This window comes from Solanum stenotomum, chromosome 2 (assembly GCF_019186545.1).
Source record: "Solanum stenotomum isolate F172 chromosome 2, ASM1918654v1, whole genome shotgun sequence".
In the NCBI taxonomy this organism is placed as follows: Eukaryota; Viridiplantae; Streptophyta; class Magnoliopsida; order Solanales; family Solanaceae; genus Solanum; species Solanum stenotomum.
The window spans coordinates 48,183,819-48,204,618 of record NC_064283.1 but is presented as its reverse complement, the minus strand read 5'-3'; the positions used below and the strand labels follow the sequence as shown (position 1 = coordinate 48,204,618).

The 20,800-nt window shown below is 32.8% G+C and overlaps 1 protein-coding gene and 1 pseudogene across 2 annotated transcripts in view; one reads left to right on the top strand and one right to left on the bottom strand.

Annotated features, from left to right (window-relative positions):
- The window catches only part of LOC125857072 (ATP-citrate synthase alpha chain protein 2), a 1,178,350-nt gene that overhangs the window by 632,782 nt on the left and 524,768 nt on the right, over window positions 1-20,800 (top strand). The gene's annotated exons all lie outside the window — the stretch shown is intronic.
- Window positions 17,584-18,239, bottom strand: LOC125856041 (uncharacterized; annotated as a pseudogene).

The following is a 20,800-nucleotide window of genomic DNA, read 5'->3' as shown; positions in this document are numbered from 1 at the left end:
TAGTTACTAATAATTTTTATTTTTATTTTTTTAAAAAAAAATAAACTTATACGTAATCTTAACTTTATTTCTAAAAAATACTTTAAAAAAATAAAGCAAGGGAGCCAACTTTGGTTTAAAGTTTTAAAATATTTCAAACTTATTTTTTTCAAACTTTTAGCGATAAATTTCAGTTTAAGGAAAGTTGTTTAAAACAAATGACCCCTTTATTTTATTTTAAATCCAAGAGTTTTCAAATGTTAAAATAACTTTTTTTAACTTATTAGATTATTTGTATTTGACTAACCTTTTTTATTTGAATTGGTTTTATTTAATTAAATTCCCCAAAAGAAAGTCATTTTTGTTCAAATTGAAATATATATATTTTATTTATTACTAGTTTTATCTATGAATTATTTCGTTAGTTATCTCGTTAATATATGAGTTATATTCTTAAAACCTTTTAGTTTATTTTATTTCCAAATAAATAAAAAGTGAATTTCTTTTTTAGTTTATATTTTCTCAAAATTAGTTAAAAGTCATTTTTAATCAAATCGTCGGTCAACCGCAAGTTAGCGGGCATTCCGAGGGCCTAACACCTTTTCAGAATGTACATTTGAACTCGAACCCATTTATTTTCAATTGATTTTATTTTTTTAAATCTTTTGAAAATTTTAAGTTTGTTTTTTCTTGATTTTAACTAAAAATTAAGTGGCGACTCTGTTCTTTTGAAAATTCGATTTCTCTTAAACCATAAGTTTAATCGATTTTTCAAAACTCAATCATTTTTTCCTTTATATTTTTTTTCGAGTAAAACAGAAATGGTGACTCCGCTGGGGACTTAATTAAGTTCTAACCATACGATTTGACTTATTTGACTAATTATTTTTAATTACTAAATTATTTATCTGTGCATAATGTGTTTAAATTGTTATAACTGTCATTGCATTCATGGCAATTCTTGTTGTATGTACAGTATATTAAGGACGGTTTCTGCATAATTGCAGCCGAACTTTTTATACTCAATCCTTTTCAGAAGGATCGACAATTTATTGGTACGTCATGCGTCCAATGGTTGTCGTGAATTCCAGCCTAAGTTGTCCAGTTGGGTTCCCGATCTTTCAAAAGCCACTCTTAGTCAACTAGCGTAGAGCGAAACCAAATCCCTTTTAACGCATTGAACTAAGATGACCCAACACCCAAGGTGTGTTGGGCCCATTAGAAGCCCACATTGCGTCGATTTGACCCATTTGTCAATAGAAGACAGTCATGCTTGTGTGTTTAAATTTGAAAGAAGTATACGTCATTTGGCAAAATATTGTCTCTTGAGGTTAAGAGTTTAATAGTTTGTTCGAGTCGAAAAAGGATCAAGTTATCATTTCATCCAAAAGAGTGGCACTCGGAGACAACAAGAAATCAAGGATGAAGGATCTTCCATGGAAGTATAGTTTAAGATTGTACCCCTGCGTGAGACTAATTTTTTGTATCCCTTTTCCCCCCATTATGTATCCCTATTCAGTTTATTCATAAAACTTGTATAAATTTGGGTTTAGGAGACAATGAAGTGCTTCAACCAACGTATACATCCCTCAAATCGTTAGGTCTACCCTTGGCATAAAAGGGTGACATATCTGTTTAGAACGCACAATAATTGTTTATGTGTTATAACTGCTTATGTGAATATGTAGCTTTATTTGGAGATGTTCTAGCTCACCCCTTCTTGAAAACTTTATAGAAACCCCTAAGCACAAATATCAAGTCACTATCAAAAGCGCGTTCAAATACACTTCGAGTCTTTAGTTTCCTAACAAAATTTGAACTTCATTTTTCAAATCTTACTCTCTCATATTAGAAAAAGATTCACCGTCTCAAATCGAAAGACATTCAAGGCTCGAACTACGTAGGACCTGAATTTTCCTCATGAGATACGTAGGCAACCTTTCAAGGCTCGGTCCCCATTTTTGAGAAACTCTATCTTTTCCAACTCTCACAAAGAAATTAGAGTTACATCTCAATCAAAAGTATAAAAGATACAATCGACTTTGTCTCGACTCAAGTCGATATTTCTTATTCACTAATCTTAAAATCAAATAGACAAATTCCTATCTATTTAGCCATTTTTCTATATCCGTGGGCTGGTTTATCTTTAAATGAAGCAACCCTTATGTGTTTACAGTAATGTGTGTGATATTTTGTACTATTTATCATCGACACAGACTAACACATTTGTCTTTAAGTTATTTTTTCTTTGTCAGGTATTCAAAACTGATCTGTGTTGAGAAAATGGCTGAACATCCATACTTCACAAAGTCTAAAGACCCCAAAGATTCCTTCACCGACCAATGTTTGTCAAAAGACAAAGAAAAAGCGGTTGACAATGTTGAGAACACTGATTTGACCGAAATTACTGTGAATGACCCTATCATTGTTGAACATAACAAGTTGATTGCACAATTGTTCCAACAGATTGCTGAAATGAGGGCTGAAATGGACAAGACCCGAGACTTGACAAATCTGGCTATCATTGCCAACACTCCTACTCCAAAAAATGAAAGGCCTCCACTCCATTTTCCTACTTCGTATCCAACATCTGAATGTTTTCCGAACAATCCAACCACCGCTACAATTCCAAAACCTCCCTTCATCGACTTAATCACCCCTAATCCACACCATGCTACCTCTTCACACCAAAAGTTACCTACTTCTCAAAATCCAAATACCAACGTTTTCCAGAATTCTCCTCCGATCCATCAAATCACTACTCAAATTGTCCAAAACCCACTTACCACTCAACCCATACCTTTAAAAACTGCATTTCATCTTTCAATATCGCCTGAATTGTACCCTCCCTTTACCTTACATTTTGAATCCGATCATTATGAGAAGAAGGAGAAGGAGTGCAAGAGCATTAGAGAGGAAGTTATGAATGCAATGAAGGACTTTCGATACACCGCAGACATTGCAGGGATGAATTATGAAGATTTGTGCATTCATCCACATTTGGAGCTTCCAGAAGGTTTGAAAGTACCAAAATTTGAAGCATTTAGTGGAGTTGAGAATCCTTTGACTCATTTGAGGGCTTATTATGATCAACTCATTGGAGTTGGGAAAGGTGAGGCTTTGTTGATGCGACTCTTTAGTCGAAGTTTAAAAGGAGAAGCATTGGAATGGTTTATTTCTAAAGATACCAAGCAGTGGCCAAGTTGGAACGCTTTGGCTAAAGACTTCATTGAAAGGTTTGGCTACAATGTAGAATTTATTCCTGATCGATACTCTTTGGAGAGAATCAAACAGAATTCTACAGAAAGTTATTGAGAGTATGCCTATCGTTGGAGAAGAGAGGTTGCAAGGGTTAGGCCTCCCATGACCGAGAAAGAGATTACTGAAGTCTTTGTGCGCGTTCAAGAGTCGGAGTACTACAATAGGATGTTGCTCATTTTAGGAGGGAAGTTCAGTGAGATAGTTAAAGTTGGTAAAGCTATTGAAGACGGTCTCCAGACCAGAAAAATCATCTGAATGACTCCCCAAGATGAATCCTCGGGACCATTAAGGAGGAAGAGGGAAGATGTTTCCTCTATCTCATTTGAATCAAGCCAAAAATCAAAGAGGCATGCTGGTCCCAATGTTCGAAAGCCTTTACTATCTAAAGCCTACCATTTAGCTCCACAAAATTCTTACTCCATCCAACGAGATTACCAAGCTCCACCACCAAATTATCCAAACTACCAAGCTCCATTGCCAAATTAGCCAAATGTCCAATCAAGTTATCAAGTCTCATTGTCAAATTACATAAATGCCCCTCACAGCTACCAAGCTCCACAATACCAAAATTTTCAAACACTAGCACCAAGCCGCCAAAACCCTCCAAGTTATCATCAAGTACCTCTGCCGTCGCGAAATAATTACAATATTTCTTGTCATGAGTATTTGAATAAACCTTCTCGAGTCTTTACTACTTTGGTTGAAAGTCGAACCCAACTCTTTGAGAGATTGAAAGTGGGTAGCCTAATACGAATAATTGATCCAAAAGCTATCAATGTCAATTCCAGACTTTATAGGCCCGATCTCCATTATGTTTACCATTCAGGAGGTGCTGGACATACCACTGAGGATTGCATCAACTTGAAGCATAAAATTCGAGACTTGATTGATCAAAGAATTGTCACTCTTCAAACTGTCACTTTAAATGCCAATGGTGATTCACTGTGGAATCGTGGAAATTTGTTATTAACATGATTGACCCAAAGTTTCAAGCACCTCATCGCCAGAATACTCTGAATTATCAGCAAATGCCTTCCCCTCAGCAAGACAGTTATGATCCATCTCTTCCACTTCTTGAGAGGAAATATGCTCGAAAGTTTACTCCTCTTATTAAAAGCCGGATGAAGTTGTTTGAGCGATTGAGTGCGGTAGGTATTATTCATCCAGTCAAGCCTAAGCCAATCGACACTAGCTCAAGATTTTACCGAGCCGATCGAAGATGTGCGTATCATTCCAATGGTGTTGGGGATGATACTGAAAACTGTATTAATTTGGAGCACATGATCTAGGACTTGATCTACCAGAAAGTGGTCGAGACCACTGTACCCAACGTCAACAATAATCCTCTGCCAAACTATGGAGGCGCCATTATCAATATGATAGAGACGGAGGATGAGTGGTGCATGGTAAAAATGATAGTTTCGGTTGGTGCTGACAACTTTGGGAAAGTTATAGCTTCTCTGAGCATAAATGAGAAACTCAATTTTACGAGTATGACACCCCATCAAGCTTTTACTTTAGTGTCAAGAGAGGGTCAAAACAAGAAGGGGATTAATCATGTTCCATCAAGGTCTGTGCCTCATTTATGCCAGTCCTTTCTGGTAGAGATATTTGCCAATAATGACGGTCTTGGAGAAGGAACTGGGGATCTTTTTGAAAAAGGTGATGTTGCACCCAAGAAGTTGATCGAGATGCCAAGCATACGAGATGTCGAGCCAATGGAGCAAGTTCATAATTGGACTTCCACTCCGCTCTTGATTCCTCATTCATCTTGATAGACAAGATTGATCTTATGTTATTTCTAAAATCGGGTGTAGTCCGAAAGAGGCCCGGAACCCACCTTTTGTGTTGTTTTACCTAATTATGTTTTAATTTTCCTCGTAATGTTCTGAAAAAGGCAAAATGGCTCATGGTCATAGCCAAAATTCATATTTTCTTATTTTCAATGATAGCCTCTTCTATTGCAAAAATTCATTTTGCTTGCTTTAATTTTTCTATCTAACTATCTTTGTTTTTCATTTCTGTAAAAATAATTTTTTAAACCTGTAAATATTATGTCATGTCACAAGCTGAATGAAAAAATGAGGTAGATGAAGATGAGTTTGAAGAGCATGACTAGGAGATCATGATATTCGAACACCTTGTCAAAGTTTTGAAACAGTTCGAGAATCTGAATAAGTCGTGTTGACACTCAATTTTGACCCTCCCCGGTATAAATTAATTTTTGAGCTTCTTAGATTCCGAATGATTTAGAATATTCAGTTTTTAAATCTTCTTTATACTATTAAATAAATCTTATTTAAATCTGTACATTCAATCACATAGAATTTATGAGGAAGTTAATTCTACAAAAGAAGAAAAAATATCAAACATCGTAAGGAGGGTTTTGTGGGGGGTAAATGATGAAACTAAGGTTTATATGAAATAATGTACAAATTTTATGTGGAGTTTAGCTTTTCTATTTTTCCGACCAAACCTTTGTTTGATTAGTGTGATGTTCTATGTTTTATTGCATTTCTTTTTTTTATTAATCATTGTAAGTAATATCCACTTGACACTTTTTCTCATAATTTATAATACATGTGTAAATTAGAGTGAATTTACATATTAATTTATATAAGCTATAGTGTGAAAGAAGAAACATAGAATATTAGTAATATGTAAATTAAACACCCAGAGAATAGATTAACCTTCATAATAATAAAAACACATACTATTATTTTGCTTAAATGTAAACATATGATTTAAACCATATCTCATGTACTAGTTTGTCTCAACGTTATAATCATGCATTACTAACTTTGTATTATACTTTCTGTATTACTCATTGTTGACACCCCAATTTTGACCCTCCCCGACAATCATTAATTATCTAGTTTCTTAAATTTCAAACTACTTGGGATAATTAGTTTTATAACATTCAAAATATTTTTCAAGTTATTTTAGTCGCTTTTATAATTTTTAGATAATATATTTGTTTTACATAATTATGTATGTAATTAGTATATCTTATGATCATTCGAAAATCGTCTCAAAAAATGTAGTTTTACTTAAAATATTTGGTTAACTAGTTTAGTTATATAATACTTTATATTTTTGAAATAGTTAGTCTATAATTAAGTTAATTATTTTATTTTGTTAAGATTAAGAAGCTCGTTAATTAATTAATATCAATTTATCTTGTTTAATTACTAGCCGAATCTATCTTAGCTAAATCAAATTGGCTAAGTTTTTCTAACCCCCCTTTCAACCGACCCCACCCATATTTTTTTTACAATTAATAACCATCCCCTTAATACAACAGTACAATGATCCCAACAATATATATATATAATAATACAACATTCTACACCAAACCGACCAACAGCACGCTAACCGACCCCACCCTTTTTTTTTCCTTTTTAATTCCTAAGCATACAATATATACAATTCAAACATTTATACATACGTACAGCAGTAACCAAATGACCCCCCACGTTCTCCTTCTTCTTCAGAAGTCAAAAATGTCAAAGTAGCAGCAGCAATTCGGCGGAATCCACGGAAAAGCAAGCGTCTGCCCTCACCAACTTGTTCCAGCCTGCTGCCTCGTCCAGATTTTCGGAGATTTTGGAGGAAATCTTGTGCAAACCCCAGCTGCTCCCTGTTCCAGATTTGAATTTTGAAATCGAAGGAAAATTCCGTTTCTGCCCCTGTTCCTATCCGTTCTTCATTCAAAACGTGAATTGGAATTTCCCCTATATATACGTCCCTTCTTCTCCATTTAAAGGGTTGGAAAATTTTTAGAGAAAAGAATACATATAGCGACTTAAGCAAAAACAGTAAAAATACATATGAAACACATTCGAAACAAAGAATAGATTAGTGTGATCATAGTGTGGTTCCCTTGCTTCTTTCATAGGAGTCCTAGTAATCTCGCTTTGGTGGTGGAACCGTCTTCGTGGCTAGCTCGTTACTGTCCCTGTTTCGCTGCACACAAGAAGGTAATGCCTCTTCCATCATAATATCTTTCTTGCCTCTTCTTCTGTTGAAAAAGTGATAAATCCTTATGTCGGAAAAGTCTTATTGTGTGGCTATTTGTTGTTAGTCATTGTTGGTTTGTTGATGTTTCGATATGATATATTTGCTCTTGTATGACGCCATTACTTGATCGAGTCGAACATGTAGATTCGCATCTAATGTTGATGTCGCTGGGCTGCTCCTGAGTCATGTTCGATGTTCCTTCTTCTAACTTTATTGTTTAATATCGTTGGGTCTGTGTTTCTCCATTTATATAGTGTTTAAGCATTAGGTGTGTTGGGTTTAGCTTATTTACTGGTAAATGTTGCTATTTGTGTAAGTTGAGTCCTCAAATCAACTAAAAATGGTTAGTGTAGGAGGTGTAGTCGCATGTCGGTTCTAATTGTTTGATCTTGTCTATTTCTTGAATGTCTTTGTCGGCTTGTTGCTTAATATGACTTGTTTAAATCGAATTTTCGTCTTCATGCTATTCAAGTTTCAGTCCGAAATGTCTATGTTTCCGAGTTGAAGCATGAATTTTTTTTATTTTTTTTATTTTCTATTATTATTATTTATTTATTTTCTTTTATGCTAGAATTTAATTCTGTTTGAAGCATGAATTTTATTTGGTATCATCCCCTCGTGTGTGTGTTATGATGTCCCTCGCATCTCATGTTGAAATTAATCAATTTGATCTCGTCATTATGTCATAGCTTTTGTTCAAAGTAAAAGTCAGCTTGTCTTTTTTTTTAGTTTATAAGATTATTAGGTTTTTTTTTTTTGGGCAGATAGTTTTGATTGTTGTTAAAATATGATTAATTGTTTTAATAGCATGCTCCCTCTACATTGTAAGTTACTTGCTGAGTGCTAGTTTTTTATTATTATTATTATTATTATTATTATTATTATTATTATTTTCTTATTTTTATTCATTTTGAGGTGTCATTCGTGTATGGATTAAGGCCCTTGGTGGCACATTATCTTTTATCGTATAAACATTAGAATATGATAGTAGATAAACATTAGAATATGATAGTAGATAAATATTAAAATATGGTAGTAGATAACTATTAAAATATGATAGTAGATAAATATTAAAATATGGTAGTAGATAACTTTTAAAATATGATAGTAGATAAATATTAGATTACGGAAGTACGTAAATTTTACAATATGGTAGCATATAAATTCTATTTTATTTGATTCTGACTTACTAATTCCCATTTTGTGTTTGCATGTAAAATCTGCCCGAGTTCGCCAAGAACTCACTTTATCCCCGCATTTCGAGAGAGTCGTAAAGACTCAAACTCCTTCATTCGAGTTAACCAGCCACTAAAATCGACGAACAGGTCCCGAAACGGAAGGGATGTGCAAGAAGTCGGGAATCAAAAGACTGGGCAAAAAGTCCACTTTTGATCATTTATTTATATTTTAATTGTATTTTGTTGTTTTCGGCATAAGCTCTTGTTATTTAATTTTGTTATTATTCTATTAGAATTTTAGAACAGGTGAAAAATTGGGCCTTAGGCCCCAAAGAAAGGATAATTATTTTATTTTAGTTTAGGACAGGTGCAACCCGAATGGGCCTAAGGCCCAAAACGAAAAGGGCCCAGATACCGGCCCAGATGAACAGAAAAACCGGATTTGGGCCCAAGTCACTTTCCCTATTCATTTTTATTATGTTTATTTACTTGCTAATATTTGTCGTTAATCTTAAGGTCGAAATATTCAAATCCCGAAAGACACCTATTTTGAATTAATTACTTAACTAAATTACTCATCTTTCACTTGACTTAAAAATAAATAAATAATAAATAAATAAGTTTATGAAATACTTCACTTAGATAATATTTCATTATTTTTCTATTAAAATAGGCCTCGACTATAAAGTAGTTCACTTTTGCAATTCAAGATAAGTAAAAAATATTTTAGCCAAATAATTAATCGCTGGATAACCGCATATTAGCGGGCATTTCGGGTGCTTTCAAACCCTTCCCGAAACGCTAATAAGAACCCCCGAACCTCCTTAAATATTTTCAATCGATTTCCCTGTTTTAAATCTTTTGAAAAAATAAGTTTTCTTAATTTTTTCGTAAAAATTAAGTGGCGACTCTTAAAACCAGTCTAAAACATATTTTAAATAAAACAAGTCGAATCTGGATGAGACAGAAATTGTAAATCTTGAAAAGAATGACTATGTCAAAGAAGCCAGAATTAGGGTCCATATAAGAGAAGTTAGGAAAAGAGAACTCAATAGTTTATTTAAAAGATAAATCGATGCATTTGTTTTATCACATGTCGTGGTCGAATATAGACATTCATCTCAAGTTTCCAATCAACGAAGATGCTATCAAGACTTATGATATTTGAAGATTCAGAGTTTCTTTTATTTCTTTTCGTGTAATCGCATCTTTTGTTTGTAATTGTCTTATGTTCTGTAGTTAGAAATTATCTCTTGTAATAAACTACGTCTAACCTGAATTCTCTAGAATGAGATACGTAGGCGGCCTATATCAGCTTCGGTCACCCCTTCATATATTTCCAATATTTCCCTTTTGTAAATGAACTACGTTCGACCTGAATTCTCGAGAATGAGATACGTAGGCAGCCTGTGTCTGCCTCAGTCATTTCCTTATCAAATTTTCCTTTTGTTAATCCTCGAGAGGGGAACTATGTTTGACCTGATTCCTGCCTTAACGGGATATGTAGGCGCCACCTCGGCTCGGTCATATCTCCCATAAGATTTTCATTTTCTCTTTACAATAGAAATTGGGACAGAATTTTTGAGAGGGACTCAAAAATTCTCAAAAAAAAAAGATCTCTACAACAAGTCAAGATTGAAGATGCATTGAGAATCGCAATTGGGACAGAATTTTTGAGAGGGTCTCAAAAATTCTACACGTCATATATCAACAGTTTGAGATATCCCAAGACATCTAATTGGGACAGAAATTTTTGAGGATGGCCTCAAAAATTCCTTTAAGCATTACGAGAAGTTTGTGGTGAATGCCGAATATTTCAAGCATATTAGAAGTTTAAAGCTAACTTCAAATGATCTCTGGCATCGTTGAAGTTCAAGTCAACTGCAGCAATCCTGACACCTTTGGATTTTAGAATCAACGGCAAAACATTTCAATTATAGCAGATTTCGGGAGGACCGTGTCAGACATTTCCCAAGCTTTAAGGATATTTGAATTCTTCGGAACAAGCTATCAGATATACCGAAGTTTTGAAACAAAGACGTTCATTTAAGCTATGCATGACATGCCATTTGACAGACACTTTTCCCAAGTTGATTTTTGAAAATCTTTTTTTAGGTTTTGATATGTTAAACATTTCATATAATTTCATCTTATGTCTATCGAGAAGCAAGTTATCCGAGTGATCAACCGAAAATAGCAAGACAATGAGCAAGTGACTGAAGGACTCAACACAGATCAGTTTGTTTTAAAAACTAACAATTTTTCTGTGGATGCAGGAAAGTCATTGAAGTTTCTCAGAAGAAAAGAAACAGTTCAGAATATCAGCAACAACACCTCGTTCAAATTCTCAGCAAAGCATGAGTTACAATGAGTACAAATGCTCAAATATGAACAAGTGAAAGCATCACTCTCAACATGTACAAGCATCTACAATGACATCAAATTACATTTTTCAACATCAAGAACATTTGAAGAAATTTCACAAATCGCGTCGATATTAGATGCGGTAATGTGAAACCCTCCCTGAGAGACATTTTTATAGTATTATCAAATGAGATAATATGAGGGGCATTTCTACAGTATTATCAAGTGAGATAGTACCACCACCAAGAAGGACATCATCGTCATTTGATCGATGGAATATTATCATCTTGCCAATGTATCAACACAATCCCTCCAATGGATCATCAATGAAGAATCATTATCCTATTAATGGAGCATCAACGTTATCATCGAGAGTGACATCAACATAATCCTACCAATGGATCATCAACGAAGAATCATCATCCTATCAATGGAGCATCAACATAATCCTGCCAATGGATCATAAACGAAGAATCATCGTCCTATCAATGGAGCATCAATATAATCCTACCAATGGATCATCAACGAAGAATCATCGCCTATCAATGAAGCATCAACATAATCCTACCAATGGATCATCAACGAAGAAGCATCGTTCTATCAATGGAGCATCAACATAATCCTATCAATGGATCATCAACGAAGCATCATCATCCTATCAATAGAGCATCAACATCATTCAGCCGATGGATCATCAGTCATTATCCTATCAATGGAGCATCGACGTCATCATCCTATCATGTAGTAGCGTTATCCTACCAATGGATCATCATCATGCTATCAATGAAACATCGTCATCTATATCATATCAAGTCATCATCTACTGCGTCAAAATCGATGGAGGCTGACGTCACAACATTTATAGAAATGAACATTTATTGAATATGATGGAGATGACATCAGAAAAGATGCAGCACAATGTGGAACTTTTCCTTAGCGCAAGCTGAGGAACGATAATTATCGAGCCATCCACCTCGTTACAATTGGACTATTATCGAGTCATCCGCCTTGTTACAGTTGGATAATCATCGAGTCATCCACCTCATTACAATGGGATAATCATTGAGAATCTGGCTCGTTGTAGAGATCACGGGAGTTTGCTATACAGAAAACAAGCAATGACATCTCCAAATCCGCAACGAATCAGGAGTTGTAATGGACATACTGTGTTCGAAAGCGGTATCCATTATCTTTTGCTCTCAATACTTCTTTATTTTCTCATATAGTTGAAAAGGATGTTTATGCTTATTCATAAATGTATAATCATTTGTTATATGCATGATTTTTCTTTATTTTTTACTCAAACCGCTAGCTAGAGCAGCACTATATCTACTAATTATTTACTTTGAGTGTGCAGACATATACTAAACATACTTATGTGACATCTTTCACAGCAACAGTAACTGAAAGCATCGTAAGAGATGCTTTAACTTTTTTTTCAATTACAGTTTCTACTGACAAGTTTATTTCAGTCTTTGTCGAGGGTATCAGAAAGGATGAAATCTTCGAAAAACAAACTACATATGCGGACGACATAAAAAAGGATGTAGCACAACGTGGAATCTTTTCTTAGCAGCAAACTGGGACATAGTCCAAAGAGGAGCGCCAAACTCTTAGGACGCGAGCAGAGGAGCGACTTCCACCACAATCAAACCACACTCCTATTAGAAGGCATGTGGGTTTTTCTTAGGTTTATCGGTTTCAGTTTCACATCCAGGAAATTTTGGTTTCCACCGAAAGAGACTTTCCAATCCAAGTGACAATACACCAAGAGCTTTGGAAATTATGTCCATGCAAGTTCTTAATTATGGGTGTGAAGCATGCCACATTCATGGCTAAGAGGTTGCAAGCCTCCTTTTCATACTCGACTTATTTGTCACTCCTTAGAACCAAATGTTATCTAGCATAATAGATTTCTTTTTCAACCGATTGAGTCGAACTAAAAACATCCTGATTCCTAAGGTGTAAGGATATGTAGGCGGGCTCAATGTTGAAAACTCGGTTGTACCGCAACATTCGCTATTAAATCTTATTTCCAAGCGTCCTGGTCTCTTCATAATTCAATATCGGGATGATTCTTGAGTTTTTTCAGAATCGTGCGTTAAATCAAGCGTATCGAACTACAAGTAGCCTGAATTCTCATTTAGCCTGAGATATGTAGAAAACTCATTTCCGGGGTTCGACCATAATTCCTAAAGTCCGCACCAAGTCCCTTTTCTAAGAGATGGAAATGTGGTCGATCAAAATTGGATTCGTCAATTTCATTTGCCTCGAATTTCTTTCATCAATCCAAGTCAACCGAGAGACAGTTGTTGACACCCAATTTGGGACCTTCACATATAAATTAACTTTCGAGCTTCTTTAATTTCGAACGATTTGAAATAATTAGCTTTATATAATTCAAAATATTTTCCAAGTTATTTTAAAGTAATTTTAGTTGCTTTTTATAATTTTTAAATAATCAATATGTTTTCTTATATAATTTTATATATAATTAGTACATTTTACAAATATTCGAAAATCGTATCAAAAAGGATTTTAGTTTTAATTAAATATTGGGTTTATCAGTTTAGTTATATAATAGTTTTTTTAATTTTTTTTAATAATTAATTTATAATCAAATTAACTATTTTATTTCGTTAAAATTGAGAAGCTAGTAAATTAATTCACCCTATTTGAATTGTAGCCGAATTTGCTAAGTAATTCAATTTGGCAAAGTAATAAAATTTAATTGGCCAAATTGCAAACCATTGGCCCAATCCTCATTCATTTCTTTCGGTAGCCCATTTCTCCCAACTCTTGTTCCCTTTTTCAATTCAACGCAGCCCATTCCAAATTTCCCTACCCAACCAATTAACTTCATAACCCGGCCCATTGCCCATTCCCAAACATCAATACACGGCAGCAACTCACAAATACACAGACAGCAGCAGCAAAAAGCAGTGTTCCAGCAACAAAAAGCACCTGTGCTTTCATCCTGGTAGCAGCGTTTGTTGTCCTTTGCTCGCACGGGATGACGCCACGTCGAGCACAAGGACGTTTGGATCAATCTGAGCCATCCGCGCTGCTGCCCTCCTCCAGATTTTATGGGATTTGGGTGAAATATCTACCAACAACAACTTGGTCTCGACTTTGGAAGCAAGAATTTTGAATTTGGGGTGGAGGAGAATTCTGATTCTACCCCAAGCTTTTCGGAAAATTCACCCGCCTCTCCCCCTAAATTTCGACCTAAATCCCCTTTTATAAAACACCTCTTCTTCTTCATATTAAAGGGGGGGAGGGAATTTTTAAGTTAGAGGCAACTTACATTGGAGGGAAAAAATTTTGTTTTGGAAGACTTAGTTAGAGTTTGAGAAAATTACAGTGAACATTAGATACACCTATTCACATATAGACATTCAAGAAAATACGCTTTGGGGGGTTAGAGAAAATTTGAAACTTTTTTTTGAACAATCGATTTTTACTTTAAGAAATTGGAAATACAATTTTTCTATTTCTAAGTCCGGAAAGGGGTCCTCTTTGGGAGTTGACTCGAGCTGCTGAGCCGGCTGTCCGAGTATAAAATCAGTGTGGAAATCGTTGTTGTCTCCTAGCTCGTCCCGTCTCCGTTCACTGCCCCGCAACAGGTGACATTCACCTCTTTTATTTTCCTATATTTTGTCATCTTTGTTATGAAATATCAGGCTTGTTTTAAGTATTCATGTCTAGTAATTATTCTTAGTTTGTTTACGGTAACTGTTGAAGCTGAAATGTATCTAAATTACTTTCGAGATTAGTATAGCTTGAAAGCTTTGTTTCCATGGCGTGTTAGACAACATGATTATATTAACTGGAAGCCATTTTGTTTGCCGTATCTAAATTACTATTATTATTATTTTTTTAATGTGCATCAGCTTTTTATTTTAAAATGGTTTGTTAAAAAATGTTTTGTTACAATGTCGTTTCTATTTTAGTTAAAAAGTAGGCAGAATGGCCAGCAATTAAAATGTTCTCTTATTAAAAGTCATGAAAGGGTATCCTTGTAAGGTTTTAATTAGAAAAGTAGGCAGTATATAGGCACCCTTGTATAGTTTTATTTTTATACGTAAGTAGTATTTTAAGTTCTTTGTTGTTTTCTAGTTAAATCATGAATTTTTTTATTTATTTTAGTGTTAAATAATAGTAGTATGGTGTGTATAAAAATCTGGAAAAGACATTACCTTAATTTGCTTTAGTTTGAAAAAGTAAATTGCGGATCATATATTTTCTTTAATAAATGTAACCCGTTTAAAAAAATATTTTTAATCTCTTTGTCATTCTGTTATACATTTGGATGTGTGTAAATTTTGAAGGAGTACTATTTAATTCGTGCTCGCTCGCACTAAAAAACTTGAACTTAGTTATAACTATTCTTGTTCGATATCGAGTAAAGTTGATTATCTTACTAATCTCTTTACCCTCTCTTTTACTTGCATGAACTTTGGAGCAAAATTGGAGTCCCAATTCAAGATTCTAGCAAAAATAGAGTCTCATGGACTCGTTACCGGCATACTCGCATATGGAGTCTTCACTATATCTTAGACTACCCGAATAGCAATGAAAGCAAGCAAAACTCATTTGGCAGCGTCTATATAGTTTCTTATATTATTATTATTATTATTATTATTATTATTATTTAGCATTTATTTGTTTTAACTTGTTTATGTGACTTGAATATGTTCTTGTTTTTTTAATAGCTCACATATGATAGGTATTTGGGATTGGGTACCTTTATTTAGTTTTAGTTACTAATGATTTTTTTTTTTTCTTTTAAAAATAAACTTATATGTAATCTTAACTTTATTTCTAAAAAATACTTTTAAAAAATAAAACAAGGGAGCCAACTTTGGTTTAAAGTTTTAAAATATTTCAAACTTTTTTTTTCAAACTTTTAGCGATAAATTTCAGTTTAAGGAAAGTTGTTTTAAACAAATGACCCCTTTATTTTATTTTAAATCCAAGAGTTTTCAAATGTTAAAATGTTTTTTTTAACTTATTTGATTATTTGTATTTGGCTAACCTTTTTTATTTGTATTGGTTTTATTTAATTAAATTCCCCAAAAGAAAGTCATTTTTGTTCAAATTGAAATATATATATTTTATTTATTACTAGTTTTATTTATGAATTATTTCGTTAGTTATCTCGTTAATATATGAGTTATATTCTTAAAACCTTTTAGTTTATTTTATTTCCAAATAAATAAAAAGTGAATTTCTTTTTTTGTTAATATTTTCTCAAAATTAGTTAAAAGTCATTTTTAGTCAAATCGTCGGTCAAGTTAGCGGGCATTCCGAGGGCCTAACACCTTCTCGGAATGTACATTTGAACTCGAGCCCTTTTATTTTCAATTGATTTTATTTGTTTAAATCTTTTGAAAATTCTAAGTTTGTTTTTTCTTGATTTTAACTAAAAATTAAGTGGTGACTCTGTTCTTTTGAAAATTCGATTTCTCTTAAACCATAAGTTTAATCGATTTTTCAAAACTCAATCATTTTTTCCTTTATATTCTTTTTCGAGTAAAACATACATGATACCATAACTCATGGTTCCTCTCAAATATTTCATCAGTCTATTCAATGCAAACCAATGATCATTATTTGGATTATGAGTATAGCTACTCAATCTACACACAACATAGGTAATATCATGCCTAGTAAAATTCATCAAATGCAATAGACTTTTTCACAAAAAAACATTCTAGTCACGATTATGATTCTCTGTCAGATCGAATTCTCTTAATTTTTTCTAATAAGCTGATTTTCAACCTCAGTATTATAAAAAATAAAAGCATCAAATGCATCATCTTTATTTCTAAGAAAATACTACTTAGTATTTCTACCCCTTATTTACAATTATTGGGAAACCCCAAATTAATTTTTTTTTGTTGGATTAAGATATTTGGATCCTTACAATTTCAGCGCATTCTTAATCCAATTACACTTGTTAAAATTATTGTATAGATTTATTTTCGACCGGAAAAATATGGAAATATTGCTAGGAATTTCCTTTTAGGATGAAAAACGGACAAAGAATTGTTGGGAAATTGTTGGGGCGAGTTACTATAACAGTCTTAGAAAACATCTCCAGTCCCAAAATATTTGCCATATTTTTTTTTTTTTAAATCTAATTTGATTAATTTTTGGAGTTAAATAACTTTAAATTAAAATTTATATTCAAAACTATATAAAAGAACTAGGATTGTAATTTTTCTCATGTCAATATGATTTATTTTTTTTTAAATTGTATCTTAGAATACTAGGTAAAGTTCATGTAGTTTAATATTCGAAAAACGAAACTTGACAAAGTGTTGACAAATATTTTGAGATGGAGAAATATTTAATGTAAATGCACTTGGAAATTGGAATTTTGGGGTGGACGTTTACCAATTTTCGAAGATTTGACTTGAACAATGAATTTAATTAAACAAAAAAGGCATAAAAAAAAAGATAATTGGTCGTATAAAAAATGAAAAAAACAAACCGAGCCAGCATTTTTTTTGTGTACATATATACTGCAAATAAGGAAAATAAAATAGAAAACTAAATTGGTATCAATCAGTATACCAAAAGATTTCGGATTCGAGTCTCCTTGGATAAGGAAGGATCATTTTACTTTTTGATGCAAATTCAGATTTAATCGAGCTCCAATGTGAATATCGAAATCAAAAAAATATTTAGTTAAAAAATAGATGTAATCCATTAAATAACAATAGAAATATTTTATAATATAATTCTACAAATTAAAGTAACTAAAATAAATGTACTACTTATTAGCACTGTATGCGTGTGGATATTCAGGATCCGGCGTATCAAAGTAATCCAATTATTCATCCGTCAAGGCTTTAAACGGTTCATCCAATGATGGTAGCTGCCAAATTTTTGCACCATATAACCATCCATCATGATCTCTCGATGAATTTGAGACAGGAACTACATTCTTGGTTGTTATAGGAATATCTTGATGATTTTTACATTAACAAACTTTCTTTATAATGAAACGCACAACAGAGTCTTCATGTCTGATTTCGTCGATATATCCATTGTAGTTTTATCAAGACAGTATTCTTTCACAATCTAGTATACATTTTCTTTATCTTCACTGCTACTTTCTTCATCAAGACGAAAAATTTTCTTGTACCCAATTCGTGATCTTTCCTTGTTCAAAATTTCTTTACTATTGTCTCGTCCTTTCCATTTGCGACCTCCAACAATTGATCTGTTGAAGTTTTTACCCTTGATCGTTTTTCTCTTCAATAGAGTAAAGAAATAGTTTACATGATCATTACCTGAATTTTGAAATAATTCAATTGGCTCTTTGCTACCGTATAAGTCTATATACAGAATATCATGGTATTCGATAGGCCTGTCACGAATGAATTTCGTTAAACACCTTAGCAGATCTTCATCCGTATACTTCATCCCCATAAGTTGAAAATTATGTGAATTCCAACTTAAAAGATACAAAAACAAAGAAGATAGAGAAATGTTTTAAAGCAAAGAAAATGTATAGAGAGAGAGTGTATATTTCCTAATTTGTGTAGAAAACTAATTGTTGTTGTAAGAATAAATTTGAAAAAGTTAACCTTATTAATTGGAATTATAATTTATTTTGAAAAACTTAACATTATTCAAATAGGAAACTAATTGGAGTTATGACCGAAGTAGTGCCAACTGCTTCATTCAACGCGATTCCTAAGAGTTTTTGTATAATATGTCTGCTAAAATAAGATAGTATATTACTTTATCTATTGCTTACTGTTTTCTTTTCATAACTCTTCAGTTAACTAATTGTTGATACTTTAAGGGTGTGTTCGGCACGAAGGTTTCCAATTTTCTCATATTTGGTTGGGTTAAATGTTTTGGAAAATGTTTTTCAAATTAACTCATTTTCCTTAAATTTAAAATGACTTCCCTTCAAAACTTAAGGAAAATATTTTCCAAAACTCTCTTCCAACTTCAAATTACAATTACTTTTTTGTTGAAAAAATCAATTTATTTTGTCCCTACCCTCAAACCAGCCCCCAACCCACCCCCCCCCCTCCCCCAAAAAAAATAAAAAATTTAAAGCTTGTTTTTAAATTTAATTTTTTTACCCCACCCTCACCCTTACCCCCACCCCCTTCAAAAAAAAATATTAAAAATTGTTTTTAAAAGATATTTCTAATTTCAATTTTTTATTTTTTTACCCTCCTACCCACTATCCCCCCCCCCTCCCCCCCTCCCCCCCATTAGCCCCCTATCAACCCCCCTATTAGCCCCCAACATCCTTCAAAAAGATAAAAAAAATTAAGTTTGTTTTTAAAAAATATTTTCAATTTCATATTTTTATTTTTTCATCCCGATCCTCAATCAACTTGTTTTCCAGGAAAACATTTTCTAGGAAAACATTTTCCATGGAAAACATTTTCCTTCATACCAAACACACCCTAAGTTGTAAAGAGTTTGAATTCTTGTTTTCCATTAAAATTAGGAGTTGCATTTATGAGCTTTCTTTCTTTCTTCTTCAGCATAGTGTTTCTATTTACCATGTGAATTTAATTATTGACTATGTTGGTCACAATTTTAAATAGCTACTGGTTTGTCACATTTAATTAGTTAAATTTTGTGTTAAGTAAATGATTAAGCCTTGTCTTGTTTCTACTATCGTAATTATGTAGAATAATCATTCGCTTTATTTTCATCTCATTATCCGGGTAATAATGAACTACTGGAAAGAACTATTTAATTACCATAGAGTTTTCCTTCTCTTGTTCTTATGGAAATTTAGCATTTATTTAAAGTGGGATTCTTAATGACACTTTGAATGGTTGCTAATCGTTTTATTTTTGTCGTATGTGATACCATCCGAGTCTATTTTGGACTCTTCTCTTGCATCTCATCGAGGAGTTGAGTTTCTTCGGGTCAGCCTCTTCGTAGTTCGAGCCAAGGGAACCGGTGGACAGGGGTTAAGGACTGATTTTAGGCCTCGGAAAGCCCAAAAATGGGCTGTATATTTTCTGCATACCTGATGTATACACTGATATAAATAGCGAGAAATACTCACTATACATATAAAAATGTGAACTACAGGGCGGAGACGAAATACAGGTGTTCGAAAGTAAGAAATACATGAAAAGACCTGATATACATGCTGATATACACTTATATACAACTGATGTATACAAAAATGGACTTTGGGTTAAAGCCCAAAATTGCAGTGAAGTTGGCCCAAGAAGGGGCCCAATTTCATTATCTCTTATGCTCTTCTTTTTGTTTTGATTATGTTTTAACTAATTTTATTTTTTTTACTCCAATTTGAAATATTTTAATTAACTTAGTCGAAATTTCCCAAAAGATAAACTATTTCTTTATGTTGTTTTAGTTTTAACAAATTTCACTTTTTCAACTTGTGTGTCCTTTATTTACTTATTCAAAAAAAAATTAATCAAAACTTTCAAAATGATTTCTTGGTTTATCGACCAAATCAGTTTAAATTATTATTTTTAAAATGATTCAAATAAATTCTAATTAATCCAGTTTTGTTAAAATTCTAATCACTTGAAATCTAATTCAAATATTTTCATTTTAGGTCCCTTTCTCTAAAAAAATCAGAAAAAATGTGTCCTTTGTTTAATTATTTTCTCAAAGTTAATCAAATATTGTAAATTATTTTTGTATTAAATCACTATTCACAAAGAGTTCGTCAAAAAATATTTTAGTCAAGTTGTAGGATATCTGCGTGTTAGCGAACACTTTAAATGCTTTAAAAACCTTCTTGAAGTGTAAATAAGAACCTCTTACCTATTTTCTCTAATAAAAATTTAATCTGTTAAAGTCTTTTAAATTAAGCTTTCTTAATTTCTTTAAAAAAATTAAGTGACGACTCTTTCTAAGTATTTTTCTCAAATTATTTTATACTTAGAACATTTCAAAAGTGAAAGATAGTAAAATTACGACATAACAAAAATGACTACTCTGTGGGGATTTAATTAGGTTCTAAC